General features: G+C 41.9%; 1 protein-coding gene across 2 annotated transcripts in view; it reads left to right on the top strand.

The window, feature by feature from the left end:
- The first annotated feature begins 1,574 nt into the window (after positions 1 to 1,574).
- LOC139366942 (zinc finger protein 516-like) overlaps positions 1,575 to 17,962 on the top strand; it is a 65,773-nt gene continuing 49,385 nt past the window's right edge. For both annotated transcript variants that reach the window (XM_071104738.1, XM_071104729.1), the window contains exon 1: positions 1,575 to 1,679. The gene's annotated coding sequence lies outside the window, so the exon portion shown is untranslated. The remainder of the gene's footprint in view (positions 1,680 to 17,962) is intronic.

Here is a 17,962-nt window from a genome sequence, read left to right as displayed (position 1 = left end):
GGGTCTGAACATTTTTCAAATGCACTGTATATGTGCATGCCCATGGAAGCCATTGTGAGCTGGAGGGTGGTGTGTCAGTGCATACCGATTCAAGGGCTTGTGGTTGATAAGATGTGTCAGTGACTTAAATCACTGGTACATCAGAAGTTAGGAAGAAGGCTTCTTCCCTATGCATGCTAAGAAAACACTCCTATCCATGGCTTACTCACTGCAATGCAGATGTGAATCTATCCACAATCTAAATTTAACTCAAAGTGTAACAATTTAAATGTATTATCATATTATCTAGGCCTCTTAGTTTAAATTCAACCTACCATAGACTAAAGTCAATTTAGGCTGTTCAAGAAATAACCCTCAATTTATATTTCAAATCGGTGTGCTTATACAGACTTCCTATGCTAGTGAGTCTACAAAAACCGGCCAACCTAACACGCAGATATTTTTTTCACTTAAAAAAATATTATTATTTTGACCTCTTAACACCACAAGTTGATTCCACTGTATCAAAAATTATAGATTAGGTTACAACATATCCTGTATTAATGCAATTGACAAATTAATACACTTTGCTTTTAGCAATTTTTACAGAATAAAACATGTAATTACACCTGTGTAAAGGTTTTAATATAGCTAATGCATGTTTAATGAAAGATATTTTAATAAAATGCCATGGTGTTGCAGCGAACGGAGGGAGCGGGAAGATTACAGGGTCTCTGGAAAGGCAAACACCGTACCAATAGGGTTAACTCACTTTGTGGAATTGTAATGTGGCTCAAATAACGAGGGCTTCACTGCCCCGTCCGAGCAGGAAGTTACGTCCCCATGCAACACCCATGCTTCGACTAACTTCAGTCTCACGATGCAATCCGATGGCCCCACTGCCCCCATCCCATTTCTGACACCGATATAGCTAGGGCCGTGGGAAGCGAACCAGGGCCTCTGTGAAAGGCATACAAACAACGCATCTTGCCAATATGTTAACTCGATGGGAATTGAAACGTGGCTCATATAGCATGGGTCGCTACAGTATATTACTTATAATTACCTAGGCCAATTAGAAGTTAGGCTAGTTCAACTAGGCTATTTGTTTGGGATTTATCTGATTCCTCTGTCTGTAACTGCGTGCATTCCAAACGGCTGTTGTCTATGACGTCCGTAAGCAGGTTTGAGAACCTGTCTGAACTGAATCCAAATGATAACACATTGATACTCAATATTTTGGCGAATATACAAGTGTTAGGCCTACATGTCATGTCGTCGTGTATGTCAACCGAACACTTTATTTAGTATAGTATCAATAACTTTGTGCTGATGGAGACAATAGTAAATAGTTCATTTAATGCGGGAGAGACCATCCACAGCACTGAAAGGTGTTTCTATGAAACGATCGTGGCGCAAACGTCTTGGTTTTGCTCATAATGTAACACAGTCCAGGAAATAGGCTATACTTAGGAGTTAAAGAAGCAATTTGAGGCTTTGCTTATCGTCATTGCTCGAGAGGAATCAAGCTCTTAGTGCATTGAATGCTTGGAGACCGATGACTATCCCTATGTCACAGTGGTTTCGACTCACTCAATCATATGCACTTCAACATACAGCGCATGCTGCTTTCGCCTTTGCTCTCGCCTATTCTTTGGGAGTGCTTGCAGGATATGTTTCGATCACACACTTGCACACAGGTACGTAACTATATTAGATTACATTGATGTTTCGCTTCCGTGTGTTTTGGTGAGGGTTTTGAATGGCAGCCGAGTCGAGGAGTATGAGTAGGAATATGAGCGAATACGAACCTATTAACGCACTCGAGACTATATCAAACAAACCAACAAACATAATACACGTTCCATTAGCAATAGTCTGTATCGGTATCAATGACGACGTTAGTACGTGGTTATATCATATGGTTTTGATAGAGCTGCCCTAATATAGGCTACCTTTGCTTTGTCATATTCTTGAAAATGTGAAGTTGAAAACGTTGCTCTGTTATCATGCAACATCAAAACCCAAGGGATTAATCAGTTTGGAGGAACGTTATTGGAAGAGCTTGGTTGACTAGATTCATGACTGTTGTTTTATAATCATAGTCAATTATTAAATGGCTATTTAATAGACTTTGTTGTTTGTTCCTTAAAACAGGCAGAGACAGAGGAAAACATCCATATTAGGAAGTCAAATGTCCTACACATAGGCCTAATGGACATGCCATAGCTGTCATTTAGTTAGAGGAACATGGCACAAATGTCATGCGTTCATAATAGCTGATTTTGAGATCGCTGACGCAAAAGTCCCCAACATCTGAAATAGCCTTCCGTCAAAATTAGTTGGAGCTCATTAACATGTGGCGGGGGTGGGGAGTCGAAAGATGCGGGCTGAGTGGGGGTGTCGGGAAACAGCACAACTTTTGAACCACATGGTATTCATGTTTTATTGTCCTTCATAAACTTCAATAAACCATTGTGGACGTATGTCCTATGCTATATATGGGGAAGCCTAAATCTCCTATACATGGAGATGTGTGTGACATTGTGGAAGGAAGAAAAGCAGGAGGGCTGTGCCTTAACAATCGCAAAGTAGTGTCCACGTAGCGCAAGGGAGAATATCACAAGTCTGCGCACAGATTTCCGGCAATTAGGCTAAGCGTAGCCTATTCAAACCTCATATATAAAAAAACATGTATTTACATATTTGACTTGTTTTATTTACTGGCACAAAGGCTATAGGCACAGTACCCAAATCTATTGCCGTATAGGCTAACAATGAAAGACGAAGGCCTAAACAATTTAAGCCAGCTGTGGGTTAGTATGCAATGAATAATGTTGATAAAACTTTTCTGTTTCCCTTTTTTCAACCTCGAGCTGCCTGTCCTCGGTTCTAGTTGCAGGGACGTCACGCGGGTGCTCTACATTCTTAGCGCAAGTGACACGAGAGAGAGAGAGCGGGTGACAGACAGGGAGACAGACAGACAGACAAACAGACAGGGAGGGATAGAGAGCGAGAGAGAGAGAGAGAGAGAGAGAGAGAGAGAGAGAGAGCGAGCGAGAGAGAGAGAGAGAGAGAGCATGGAACCTGTACAGTCCTAGGGCAACAAGAGAGCAGCGCGAGGAAAGTACGCTAGAAACGTGTCATGCAATGGAACTAATAATGCATAGAATAAAAATATGATAGTGGAACCGGCACTCTCGAAATAGTGCCCCAAGTCGTCTAGGCCTATCTGGAGTAATTTCCTCATACTGCATAACCATATCTCTCCTAAGGGAAAACGGTTGTCCACTGTCTTACCTGGAAGGAAGTAGCTAAATACATATTATTGTTCCTGGTTGCAGGTCGGAATGGTATTATATTCTCAGACAGACTTCTTTGACTGGCCAAAGATTTAAAGCATTCATTTCCTTGCCCCTGTGAATACAGTGTTACAGTGTTAGTTTTACTTGATGAGGAATGGAAGTGGTCATTAAATTAGGCTACTATTTAGTTTTATTTGCTTGTGCCCTGATTTGAAGAATGTCATAACATCAAAACATGGCTGTTTTGTTTCGAGGACATTGCAACAATGTATCAGTATAGCAGTGTACTTGTCTGGCTACATTTCGGCAACAATGTAGTGTACAATCAGTGAGTGTTTTGAATGTACCTGCGTGCTGAAAAAAGTTATGATGTAGTCCTACAACAAGACAAAACTTGAAAGATGGAAAATAACTTGACATGTTTGATACAAAGCAGACTTTAGCAGGCTTATAACAGTGCAGCGGTCAGCATTGGGGACAGTTTCCTTAGCCTTGCACACCTGTTTCACAGGATGCAGTTGTTATCTCTGGCGGAGTCAGGTTTCAGATTTATAGGAACATTGTATTCACCTTTCAAAAGTCCGCTGATGAAAACAGTTTTTTTTGCGACCCACAATCTCTTCCGTGACATTTGGACATGATTGCAACACATGACGTAGCCTAATTGTATTCTCCCTCAGAACTGAGTAGCCAATGAAATTAGAATGATAATCCACTGGAGAGCCACCGCCTGATGTAATTGGACTACATATTATCTTCAAATTCATTACAGTGAAAAGGTATCCATCCAACATTTTTCTGAGAGTAAATCACGTCGCATAAAAATGTCATGACAGGCCTGATGGAAACGTCAAATTTGTCGGTAAACTTTCCAAATGTCAACTAAACAAATAGGCTATGCAAGGTGGGATCTTTTTGTGTTGGTAAAATGTATTATGCGAGAAATGGCTCTGGAAATGCTTTTGTGCGCAAATATTGATATAATAACCTTTATATCAATTTGGAGTCACCAAATGAGATGTTATTTAGTCCTCCCACTACGACTCGGGAAAGCATGTAGTTTATTAGGCTACAGATTGAAAAAACAGGTTGGTGAAAATGCAAGGTGGCAAAGCAACATCCAATAACAACATTCACCTTTCCAATAAACATCGAAAGGTCTTATTCTGGTGACATGATGATCAATGCTTGGCTGCAGTTTGACAAATAATCATAATCTCGCTCTTTTGTCCTTAATAATCTCATCATGTAGGCTATACCTGCGCTGTAGGCCTTGTACGCAGTCTGTCGGTTAGAGCGAATGTGCACGTGCTAATACCGGAGTGGGCACATTAGCTAAATGAAGCTTATTTTTTTGTTGTTGTGACAAAACCATTAGTAGAGTTGAAAATGCATCGGAAATTCTTTTCATTTGTATTTTTATTAGGTACATGGGAATTTAACCCTCTATGGCATGACTTTTTTGTCGTTGGGGAAAACAATATGCTACGAGGGTACTGAAACACCAAGGTTCTCTATAATACATATAAGTGGAATAAGGAAAAAAAGCAATATATGCATTAGAAAAAGTTTTATTTGGACAAACATCAACAACAAATGGTTCCAACCAATCACAATTAGAAGCTTTAAAGTCAAAACATCAAACAATCAAATGAACAAACCACTACTAATTACAACTAACACCTCATGTATAAATGTTTCTCACATTTCATATGAGCATATAAACCAACATCCAAATGTCTGTGTGTGTTTGTGTGTGTGGAGGGGTTAGCCTGTGTGTGCGGGTATATGTGCGAGTGTGTTTCAGTGTGTCTGAATGTGTGTTTGCTTGGGTGATTGTTTGAATTAGTGTTTCTCTTTTTGACAAAGCATACTTTGATTTCCTATTCTGTGTGGAACCTCAGGAAGCAGTTGCTGGTGGATGTGAAACAGAGGTGGACATCACATTTCCAGGCACTTGGCTTTTGGTGTACATGTGCACCCTGGTACCTTGCATCTCCCCTTTCTTTCATCCATAATCATCCAGTAGACTGTGGCATCCAGGCACACATCAGGGACTAGAATTGGAGCAGCGGGTCCTTTTCTCCTCCTCTACTCATACTCACCAGCAATTGTGGAACCTTGACGACCTATCTTGCGCTCCCGACTCTTTCCACTTTCGCACAGGCCTTCAGCGATGTATAACTTGAAGGTTTGCAGCTTAATTTGTTCCTTCTTTCTCATGATAGTGCCTTCACAATCTCTTCGGTAGAGCCGCCAGGTGGTCACAATGATCATATCCAGGAAGTGGAACACCAGCCGGTGGTACCACTTCTTTGATCTAATTTTGTTCCGGTACAGTGCAATCATTGAGTCAAGCAGATCCACCCCACCCATATTATTGTTGTATTATTTCACCACAGTAGGGCAGGGGACTTTGGTGATCATCTTTTGAAGACAACGTTTCCACTTGCTCCCACATCTACTAGCTCAGGGTTGTACAACTCTCCCTGTGCAGATTTCTAAGTTGTGCGGGACACCATCAGAGCCAGCCAAGACGAGTATCTTGTAGCCCCGTTTCTTTGGTTTTGATGGCAGGTATTGCTTCAATCTATTTCTTCCCTTGAATGCGACCATCTGCTCATCAACAGCCAGCTAGATAGACGTCAGTTTTGAGGTTAGATGAGTGACCAGTGGTCAGATTTTGTGTAGTGGATCATCATTTTCCTCCTGTCTCTCTTCATTGTTACTGAAGTGCAGGGAATTTTTTGATGGCCTCCCATCTATTCAGTATCATGGTGCCAGCTACTTGGGACACTCGGCAGGCTTTGTTCCAAAACATGAAGGTGCCTGGTAAACCAAACAATGACATGTACACCACAATACTCAGGAACTGCTCCAATTATTTTGTAGTGAGGTTAAGGGGCTTGTTTGCATTACATTGTATCACATATAGATTTGACTGCCCTACAATAACTTCCAGAATGTATTCAGAAAAAAACTGATTGAAGTACTGGAGGGGGGGGACATGATATCATCAGATCTTGAAAGCAGTTCCTGCCATTCTGAGTAAGCATTGAAGTACGCATTGTGGGGTGTTCTCCACCAGAGTAGGTGTGGAACTTCAATCTCTGCTACATTTTCATCCTCAGACTCAGTCTCATTGTCAACAGACATATACCCATCTTCATCCACTGACATGCACACACACACACACACACACACACGTTACTTTGCTGACTGACCCCTAACTGACCCCTGACCTCCTAACTGTCTCTCAAACCTGATTCGGGGATCCACTCTTCCTGACTCTCCTCAAGCTCTGTCCTCACTGTCAGAGGGAATGACCCTAACTGCTTGATCATGTTCCTTCCGCCCATAAAATGTTCTTGTGTCCATTTCCTGTAAGTATCAGTAGATATTAAAGTAAATACATTGACTATTGACTATGGTCATAATAATGCTTTCAAGCACATCTCCACACTTTAGCATGATATTGCCAGAACAAAAGTGGTCTAACTGCACATTGTTGCCCTGTGGCAACGAACCAAAAAACAGAGTTTTAGTATATAAATAAAAGCAAAATAAGTCTTTAAACAATCAAACATACTTCTATACATACTCATGCACGTGTATATATTTTTTTATATAACGTTATTTCAATTTAAACATGTTAAAATAGATTTTATCTTACCAATTGGTGGCTCTGTGTCCCATGCGGCTTTGCTTCCTGAAAGGACTGCTCCACCCCCAGACAAAAGGCCACACCAACTTCAGCCCCTTATTTCATTGGACACAGACATGTCAGGTGATATTATATATATATATATATATATATATATATATATATATATATTTTTTTTTAAATAAAGGGGCGGTGTGAGGTCCAAAAAGGTAGTTTGTTATCTGAGGGCAACACCATGCCATTGAGGGTGAACTGCAAAAGTAATTTTATGTGCACTAGAAAGGCTTTTATGCACAATTTTCAATTTGATGGAAACACATCTCTGATGAGGAAATGTGTGTTTTATGCAGATTTTAGGATATTAACTGTTGCAATTGGATGGAAACCTAGCTACTAACCATGTTTCCATCCACTGTTGTTATGCGAGTAAAGTCATACCATTTGAAAAAATGTATATTGACAGCTGTGATTTTCTAAATGTTGACAGATCATTTTTCATTTGAAAATGGTGGTGGAAAAGCCTTTATGCAATATTTTGATATGATAACCATCATCAAGCGATGATATGGTGTCTGGTCCTCCCACTATGACTTGAGAAACCATGCAGTTTATTAGGCTACAGATTAAATAAGTTATTATGCACTTCACAGGGTGTTGAAAGTGCACAGTGATTTTGATGCTTTTCTATAAATATCAAGGGTTTTATTCTGGTGACATGATGATTGAGGCTTGACTGCCATTTGACAAATACAAATATTCTTGCTCTTATCCATAATCATCTCATCATGTAGACTAGCCTACCCGCACAACCAATTTGCGAGCTGTCGGCTAAAGCTCGCGTGCCAAGACCACAGTAGCCACATTTGCTATTTAACTCAACAGCCTTTGTGACAAACTCTCAGTAGAGTTGAAAATGCGATGGAAACACATTGAACTTTCAAGTTGTTTTCGGTACATGAAAACGTAAGTGAAAAAGTACATTTTGCGTGCACTGTGTCATCACGGACCGACTTTTGTCCGCAACAAGTCTGTTTGGTCGGAACACGTCAATGGTGTTCTTTATGTGGAATTTAGAATATTCACGTTCAAATCTGTCGCCAATTGAATGGGAACCAAGCTTGTGACTCAATGCGATAGATTTGTATGGCTTTGTGAGAATGACACTTGACAGGCACATTTACTAGTCTTTTTGTAAGTTTAAAATTTTACAAGAGTAGGGGATGTTATTGTTGTTGTGTCAGTTGAATTAAAGACTGACATGAATTGAAATATTATGGTCTTAATAGTCTAAAACTAAAGTACAGTACCAGTCAGAAGTTTGGACACACCTACTCATTCAAGGGTTTTTCTTCATTTGGACTACTTTCTACATTGTTGAATAATAGTGAGGACATCAAAACGATGAAATAACACGTGATGGTGCTTTGCTTGTGACACTGTCTGTGATTTATTTAGAATTCAACGCACACTTAACCAGCATGGCTACCACAGCATTCTGCAGCGATACGCCATCCCATCTGGTTTGCGCTTTGAAAAAATATATATTTCACCTTTATTTAACCACGTAGTCTAGTTGAGAACAAGTTCTCATTTACAACTGCGACCTGGCCAAGATAAAGCAAAGCAGTGTGACACAAACAACAACACAGAGTTACACATGGAACAAACAAACATACAGTCAATAATACAATAGAAAAAAGTATATATACAGTGTGTGCAAATGAGGTAGGATAAGGGAGGTAAGGCAATAAATAGGCTATAGTGGGGAAATTATTACTATATAGCAATTAAATGTGTGATAGATGTGATAGATGTGCAGAAGATGAGTGTAAGTAGAGATACTGGGGTGCAAAGGAGCTAATTAATTGGGGATGAGGTAGTTGGATGGGGTATTTACAGATGGGCTATGTACAGGTGCAGTTATCTGTGAGCTGCTTTGACAGCTGGTGCTTAAAGTTAGTAGAGGGAGATATGAGTCTCCAGCTTCAGTGATTTTTGCAGTTTGTTCCAGTCATTGGCAGCAGAGAACTGGAAGGAAAGGCAGCCAAAGGAGGAATTGGCTTTGGGGGTGACCAGTGAAATATAACCTGCTGGAGTCCTACAGGTGGGTGCTGCGGGTGGGTGCTGCTATGGTGACCAGTGAGCTGAGATAAGGCGGGGCTTTACATAGCAAAGACTTATAGATGACCTGGAGCCAGTGGGTTTGGCGATGAATATGAAGCGAGGGCCAGCTAACGAGAGCATACAGGTCGCAGTGGTGGGTAGTATATGGGGCTTTGGTGACAAAACAGATGGCACTGTGATAGACAGCATCCAATTTGCTGAGTAGAGTGTTGGAGGCTATTTTGTAAATGACATCGCCGAGGTCAAGGATCTGTAGGATAGTCAGTTTTCTGAGGCTATGTTTGGAACATGAGTGAAGGATGCTTTGTTTCAAAATAGGAAGCCGCTTTCTAGATTTAATTTTGGATTGGAGATGCTTAATGTGAGTCTGGAAGGAGAGTTTACAGTCTAACCAGACACCTAGTTATTTGTAGTTGTCCACATATTCTAAGTCAGAACCGTCCAGAGTAGTGATGCTGACGGGCAGGCAGGTGTGGGCAGCGATCGGTTGAAGAGCATAGTTAACACAGTATCCAAAGGGCCAGAAGTATACAGAATGGTGTCGTCTGCATAGAGGTGGATCAGAGAATCACCAGCAGGAAGAGCGACATCATTGATGTATACAGAGAAGAGAGTCGGCACGAGAATTGAACCTTGTGGCACCCCCATAGAGACTGCCAGAGGTTTGGACAACAGGTTTGACACACTGAACTCTGTCTGAGAAGTAGTTGGTGAACCAGGCGAGGCAGTCATTTGAGAAACCAAGGCTGTTGAGTCTGCCAATAAGAATGTGGTGATTGACAAGAGTCGAAAGCCTTGGCCAGGTTGATGAATACAGCTGCACAGTATTGTCTCTTAATGATGGCGGTTATGATATCATTTACGACCTTGAGCGTGGCTGAAGTGCACCCATGACCAGCTCGGAAACCAGATTGCATAGTGGAGAAGGTACAGTGGGATTCGAAATGTTCGGTTATCTGTTTGTTAACTTGGCTTTCGAAGACCTTAGAAAGGCAGGGTAGGATGGATATAGGTCTGTAGCAGTTTGGGTCTAGAGTGTCTCCCCCTTTGAAGAGATCGATGACCGTGGCAGCTTTCCAATCTTTGGGGATCTCAGATAATGCGAAAGAGAGGTTGAACAGGCAAGTAATATTGGTAGCAACAATTTTGGCAGATAATTTTAGAAAGAGTGTCCAGATTGTCTAGCCCGGCTGATTTATAGGGGTCCAGAATTTGCAGCTCTTTCAGCTATTTGGGTGATGGAGAAATGGGGGAGGCATGGGCAAGTTGCTGTGGGAGGTGCAGGGCTGTTGACTGGGGTGTGGGTATCCAGGTGGAAAGCATGGCCAGCCGTAGAAAAATGCTTATTGAAATTCTCAATTGTCGTGGATTTATCGGTGGTGACAGTGTTTCCTAGCCTCAGTGCAGTGGGCAGCTGGGAGGAGGTGCTCTTATTCTCCATGGACATCACAGTGTCCCAGAACTTTTTGGAGTTTGTGCTACAGGATGCAAATGTATGTTTGAAAAAGCTAGCCTTTGCTTTCCTAACTGCCTGTGTATATTGGTTCCTAACTTCCCTAAAAAGTTAGCCAGGAGTGGCCACTCGGATAGCAGCTAGCAGGTGAAAAGGTTCAGAGCTTGCGATAGGAATCAGGAGATATGGAGAAAAATAAGTCTGATATGCTCTGGTTTGAATCGCGCTCTGCGGACTGGCAAGAGTTGTCCAGGCTAAAGGTTAGCCGATGACCGCTAGCAGTGGCTAGCTGACTACTATCTAGTAGCTAGTTAGCTGGCTATCTCCTGTTTGGGGTTCCGGTTCTAAAGTAAAGAATATCACAGAACCATACCAGATTGGGTGTGAGGCGGATTGCAGGAGAGTATGTTGAAGTTGAGATTAAGAGAAATATAACAAAAAAAGATATGCGAAGAAAAAAGATACATGAAGATATATACACAGAACACGACAAGACGAAGACAAAGACGTCTGACTGATTACGCCATCTTGGAAATCCAAATCCATTTAAGGATCAACATTGTAGCAACATACCATGATCCACAGCTGATCCTGTTGGAGCTCCAAAAATGCAGAGCTTCACAAAAGAAAGCCACTGGTGGAAAAGCCTGTTGCAATGATTTATATTCATGAATTCACACAGTGGCTCATACAGTACATGACCGAACAGAGATTTTATTTGATTGGGAAAGGGGGATACCTAGTCAGTTGCTCAACTGAATGCATTCGACCAAAATGTGCCTTCCACATTTAACCCAACCCCTCTGAATCAGAGATATGCAGGGGGCTGCCTTAATAAACATCCACGTTATCGGCACCCAGGGAGCAGTTGTTGTTTGGGGACAATTGCCTTGCTCAAGGGCGGAATGGCAGATTTTTCCATCTTGCTGGCTCAGGGATTTGAACCAGCGACCTTTCAGTTACTGGCCCAACGCTTTTAACCACCAGGCGACCTGCCTTTTACCATCATGTGTTTTTTGACTCCAAATGAATGATGAATAAAATAAATCAATTGAAACATTGGTTTTTCTGTACAACTTTACTTTCCATCTCTTGGCTTATCACACTTAAACTTTACACACTGTACCACAAAATGTCTTTCAAAGACGTTTTGTTATAGTTCCCCCTCCCTTTCTCTATCTGTAGGAGTCAAATTAGCGATTTCATTTTTTTTGTTGACCCAAACGTGTTTTATCGGCCTATGTGAAACAATGAGGACAAGGAAGGCCTTTGTGGTGGCTGCAATGCATTTTTAACTCATGTGAATGGTGCCTCACATTCCACAGCAGCAGGCTCTAGCTGAATGGCACCAGTTACTCCCTCTGCTGTTTTCATTGCTGATTACTCTGTTGGGCTTTTTGATCAACACACACACACACACACACACACACACACACACACACACACACACACACACACACACACACACACACACACACACACACACACACACACACACACACACACCTCTTAAATATCTTACATCATGTCCTTATGGAAGATCCATAGAACCCCATTTGGAGACACTGGTTATGCATCTTAATTTCCTGTGTATCCAGTCTCTTTGTTCGGATAAAAGACACACAGTTGGTGTGTCTTTTTGTTTCCTCCATTTTTGTCTGCCATGGCGACACCTTTATGGGCTAGTCCGATGTGGTAAACACACCACACCTCCACTACAGTCTAGGATATATAAGATACGTAATGTTGTTGCATAACCTGTATCCAGAGTAGAAAATACTTCCTATCGTCTTTTATCCATACACACAGTGTTGACTCTTTTCTTTGTGGTTTACTTGGTTTGGGTAAAACAGCTACAACAGCTATTTGTTTTTATGAAATTAATTTACTGTAATGGAATCTCTACCTGATGGCTATCGACAGACAATCCCATAATTAGTTTATCGTCGGGCTGATAGGAAGTGGTACCGGGCTGTGTTAAGTTTGTGGCCATGGCATTGATTTCAGCTGCACAGTGGGACTCCTCATGTGAAAGGGCAGTCTCTCTCTGCCAGCTCAGAAAGACTGTGGCTCCTGGATTAAATTATAAATGAGCCCCTCCATAGGAAACTCATTGCTTATGTCCTCAGTATAATCAAAAGGAATGTATTTGGCAAAAGACTGACTGCAGTCCCTTTAAGGCACTGCTGTATCTTCTCTCATCATCACTCCGCACAAGAACACACACGCACACACGCACACACGCACGCACACACACACACACACACACAAATTCTGAGCAAGGGGCAACAGCTGGGTGTGTAATCCCCATATTTGGGTCACACCTGTAACCCCATGGCTGGATCAATAAAATGCCATGCTTCGTAAGCATGGGCTTGATAGTAAGCTATCTAGCAAGATATCTGGCCAAATTAGACCCGAAGAAAATTATTTAGTCACCGGGGGATTAGGGGTTAGAGGAGAGGGGTTAGAATGAGGTTGGGGGGAGGCTGTGGCCAAGGGATTTAACGTGGCACATTTGAGACTGCATGGTTAGGTAGTGAAGAGGCTGTGCTGTTGTGATGGGGGCACAGTTAATATGGTGTATTGGTAACACTTAATAACACACATTCATGAATACGCATAAAAAAAATCTACATTAGAAGCATTATATTTGTAAACGTTAGAAGCATTATAAAAAAAAAGTGTTACTATTGTTTTTCAGGGACTGTTGTTGTGAGACTGATTTTGGAATGCTGCATCTGAGATTGAGTGAGGAGTTTCAATGGAAGGTTTGATTGGGGGATTCCGAGGCTGCCTGGTGTGTGTTAGATTTATCTTCTTACACATATAAATGCTTCCTTTCCAATTAACACATCGTGCCTATTATTGGCCATTCATCTCACATGAGAGAGCGAGAGAGAACGATTGAACACCATGTTGATTATGCATCTGTCCCGCTCCTGGTGAGTCAACATCTTACCTCCACAGCAGATCACAAATACATTCTTAAAACACTACTTTGATTAATACTTACAGTAATTATTTGAATCCCCATCGGTTGTGGTATGCTATAATAAAACATAAACATAAATCAAATAGATTTTTTGCCTGCTCTGTGAACCAATGGTGGCATTGTTTCTCTGATTGCTAAGGGATTAAAGAAGAGAAATACGATTAGGGAGAAGTAGCCCTGAGCCACGTGGATGCAATCGGGGATTGGAAAGAGACTCCGTGTGTGTGTGTGCGCGCGCTGGGGCGAGCTCATTGTCCAGCCCAGATGTCACTAGCGACTAGCTCACTGGTATTATTGATCCCCTTTTTATAGACCCACTGCTCAATAGAATAATGACATTATAAGCAGACAGTGTGTTGAATAGGACCGACATGATACTGTAAAAATTACTGTTGGTAAACGCTCGCTAATAGAATCATATTTTCTCTTTGATCAGTTACCTTCTTCCATTGCCTTTTTATTCAAATGACAAAGGTCATCAAATGAAATTGATTCAATTAGGCCTTTCGCTTTTGAACATGACTTTTCCGTAAACAAAAGAAAACCTTTTGGTAAAATGGACCAGTCGATCAAATGATAATCATTCAATCAATAATAAGTGGGACTTGAAGGAGGCCATTGCTCCTGTTTTGTCTACATTAGCAGGTAATATGTCCTCAATATATTTGTTTTACCCTTTGGTATCTCTGTATGCAGATACAGATAAAAACAGGTTATCCATCATCCCGTCCGGTGGTGACTGTCTTGACTGCATCAAACCAATGTAAAGAAGCTTGCTAAGCTAGCTACCTAGGCTACTTGAAGCTATTCTGTTGCGCTTTCCATCCTTGTCCACAACAGCTCCATTCAGATTAAACAACAGCCTACCTGATGGTTGCTCATTGTAGCCTACTCCTTCTCATTTAACTAACTTAATTCTGTAATTTTAACTCCATTTTGCATTGATTAGAGATCTCTCATGTTGGTTGCTACACATGGAGCCACTGACAGTGGCACTTTGATTTGCCAACAATAGCAACAAACCTGTGTAGGTTTCGCAAGTAGTCAAACACTAACATCCGTTCGGATATTCGAATAACCGTGCCCATCCCTACCTAACACTACTAGTGCCCTAACACTATTCCCCCAACACTGTGCCTTCCACTGGCCATGCCTCTGTGTCTGTCTCTGCTGTGTGACTGAGGCCGTGGCCTTCCTCGCGACCTTGTTCATATTTGATGAGCCACGCGAGTCGCTAAGCCCCAGCGAGCTCTAAACACCCACTGTCAGGCCTGAAGAGAGGAGAGGTGGAGGGTGGGAGGGGTGCAATGGTGCAGGGGTAAAGGGGAGGAGAGGTGGAGGGATTGGGGTGAAGGGGTGGAGAGATGACGACACTTACAAACTTAATCCAAACTCTGTGTTCTAAAGGGAAACAAAGTGGGGTGGGGGTTGGGGCAACGATTCTCAAAGGAGCCTCCTCTGTCCATGGTTTTGGCCTATATCGCATTCAAATCTCGAGAGGTGACCACAGTTTTTAATGACAACGGCGGTTTAAAAATACACACTACTGTTTTTCTGCCATGGAAGTGGTGCTTCGAATTCCTTTGAATCCCAGTCGGATACAGAGCTCTTATACTTGTAAACAAACACGTCATTTAGCTGAGATTTATGTAGAGTGGGACAACTAGCTGGCATGTTATTTTTGCTGGTCCATGAAGTGAACAACAGGAGATGTGATCCTGCTGTGAGTGAGGCTGCTTGACGGTGGTTAGTGAATGTTCTTATTAGATGAGATTAGCACGGCATCGTAGGCTGGACAGGCTCACACAAAGACCACACCCAACAGTCACAGTCATACATACAAATAGCACAGCAGACTCATTCAAGCATATTTAAAGTGGCTATATGGAACTTTGGCCTCTGGGTTGCACTTGAGCCAAAAGGGGTCCCGTAAAATAGACTGAAATATTGTCAAGAAAATACCTAATTGGAATGAAAGTTGCATACATTTCCATACCCGTGAGCCAAAACATATATTGTTTACCCAAAACAAAGGATCTGTTTGGTCATCCCTAATATTTGTGGATGACAAATGTATTTCATTTATTTTATTTAACCTTTATTTAACTAGGCAAGTCAGTTAAGAACAAATTCTTATTTACAATGATGGCCTACCAAAAGGCAAAAGGCCTCCTGCGGGTACGGGGGCCTGGGATTAACAAAAAAAAATAAAAACATTATAAATATAGGACAAAACACACATCACAACAAGAGAGACAACACAACACTACATAAAGAGAGACCTATGACAACAACATAGCAAGGCAGCAACACATGGCAACACAGCATGGTAGCAACACAACATAACAACAACATGATAGCAACACAACATGGTAGCAGCACAAAACATGGTACAAACAATATTGGGCACAGACAACAGCACAAAAGTCAAGAAGGTAGAGACAACAATACATCACACAAAGCAGCCTTTGAATGAAGAGATTGAGATAAAACTGTCCAGTTTGTGTTTCGTTGCAGCTCGTTCCAGTCGCTAGCTGCAGCGAACTGAAAAGAGGAGCAACCCAGGGATGTGTGTGCTTTGGGGACCTTTAACAGAATGTGACTGGCAGAACGGGTGTTGTATGTGGAGGATGAGGACTGCAGTAGATATCTCAGATAGGGGGGAGTGAGGTCTAAGAAGGTTTTATAAATAAGCATCAACCAGTGGGTCTTGCGACGGGTATAAAGAAATGACCAGTTTACAGAGGAGTATAGAGTGCAGTGATGTGTCCTATAAGGAGCGTTGGTGGCAAATCTGATGGCTGAATGGTAAAGAACATCTAGCCACTCGAGAGCACCCTTACCTGCCGATCTATAAATGATGTCTCCAAAATCTAGCATGGGTAGGATGGTCATCTGAATCAGGGTTAGTTTGGCAGCTGTGGTGAAAGAGGAGCGATTACGATAGAGGAAACCAAGTCTAGATGTAACTTTAGCCTGCAGCTTTGATATGTGCTGAGAGAAGGACAGTGCACTGTCTAGCCATACTCCCAAGTACTTGTATGAGGTGACTACCTGTAATAACACCTGTGGTAAGAGGGGCATTATTCTTACCAAACCTTTGCTTTGGAGGTGTTCAGAACAAGGTTCAGGGTAGAGAAAGCTTGTTGGACACAAAAAATGCTTTGTTGTAAAGCATTTAACACAAAATCCGGGGAGGGGCCAGCTGAGTATAAGACTGCATCATCTGCATATAAATGGATGAGAGAGCTTCCTACTGCCTGAGCTATGTTGTTGATGTAAATTGAGAAGAGGATAGGATCGAGCCTTGGGGTACTCCCTTGGTGACAGACAGTGGCTGAGAGCAGATTTTCTGACTTTATACACTGCACTCTTTGAGAGAGGTAATTAGCAAATCAGGCCAAAGACCCTTCAGAGACACCAATACTCCTTAGCAGGCCCACAATAATGGAATTGTCTACCATATCAAAAGCTTTGGCCAAGTCAATAAAAATAGCAGCACAACAATGCTTAGAATCAAGGGCAATGGTGACATCATTGAGGACCTTTAAGGTTGCAGTGACACATCCATAACCTGAGCAGAAACCAGATTGCATACCCAAGAGAATACTATAGACAGAAAAGAAAGCCAGTCAGTTGATTATTGATAAGTTTTTCCAACGCTTTTGATAAACAGGGCAAAATAGAAATAGGCCTATAACAGTTAGGAAGGATCAGCTTGATCTCACCATTTAAATAAAGGACGAACCATGGCTGCCTTCCAAGCAATGGAAACCTCCCCAGAAAGGAGAAACAGGTTAAAACAGTTGGAGATAGGCTTGGCGATGATATGGGGCAGCAACCTTAAAGAAGAAAGGGTCTAAACCATCTGACCCAGATGGGTTTTTGGGGTCAAGTTTAAGGAGCTCCTTTAGCACCTCGGACTCAGTGACTGCCTGCAGGGAGAAACTTTAAAGAATAACTCGAAAACAAAATAGAACAGAAGTTATGTTTCTGCTTTCCACTTAACTTGAATTCTATGATGATGATCTAGTTTCTAGATAAAGACACTGAGTAGATGTGGGCTTTGAGAGTGGAACAGGATGGATGTAGGCCTAGTTATTGTGCTCTTTGAAGCCTGGTGATGTTAGATGTCTGAATGACTTAGGGAAACAAGCTGGAAATGTCTCTGGGCTACAGCTAATCATTCACCACAGAGGAACTGATCGTTAGCCACTGATGTCAACCTAACCTTGCCATGATGGAGGGGGATATTTCTGTTCCTATTTGTATGGGTGTGTATTGGGTTGTGTGTGTGTACATGCATGTGTGTGTGTGTGCATTCGTGCTTGCGTGTGTGTGGGTGTGTGAGGGAGGGGCCTCCCCCAGTAGCCAGGCCCAGCTGTTGTTAAACACACTACTTCACTAGAATTGTGTTTCTGTGTGTGAGTGTGTGCCTACGT

Source organism: Oncorhynchus clarkii, chromosome 2 (genome assembly GCF_045791955.1).
Source record: "Oncorhynchus clarkii lewisi isolate Uvic-CL-2024 chromosome 2, UVic_Ocla_1.0, whole genome shotgun sequence".
In the NCBI taxonomy this organism is placed as follows: domain Eukaryota; kingdom Metazoa; phylum Chordata; class Actinopteri; order Salmoniformes; family Salmonidae; genus Oncorhynchus; species Oncorhynchus clarkii.
This window is presented reverse-complemented; position numbering and strand designations above follow the sequence as displayed.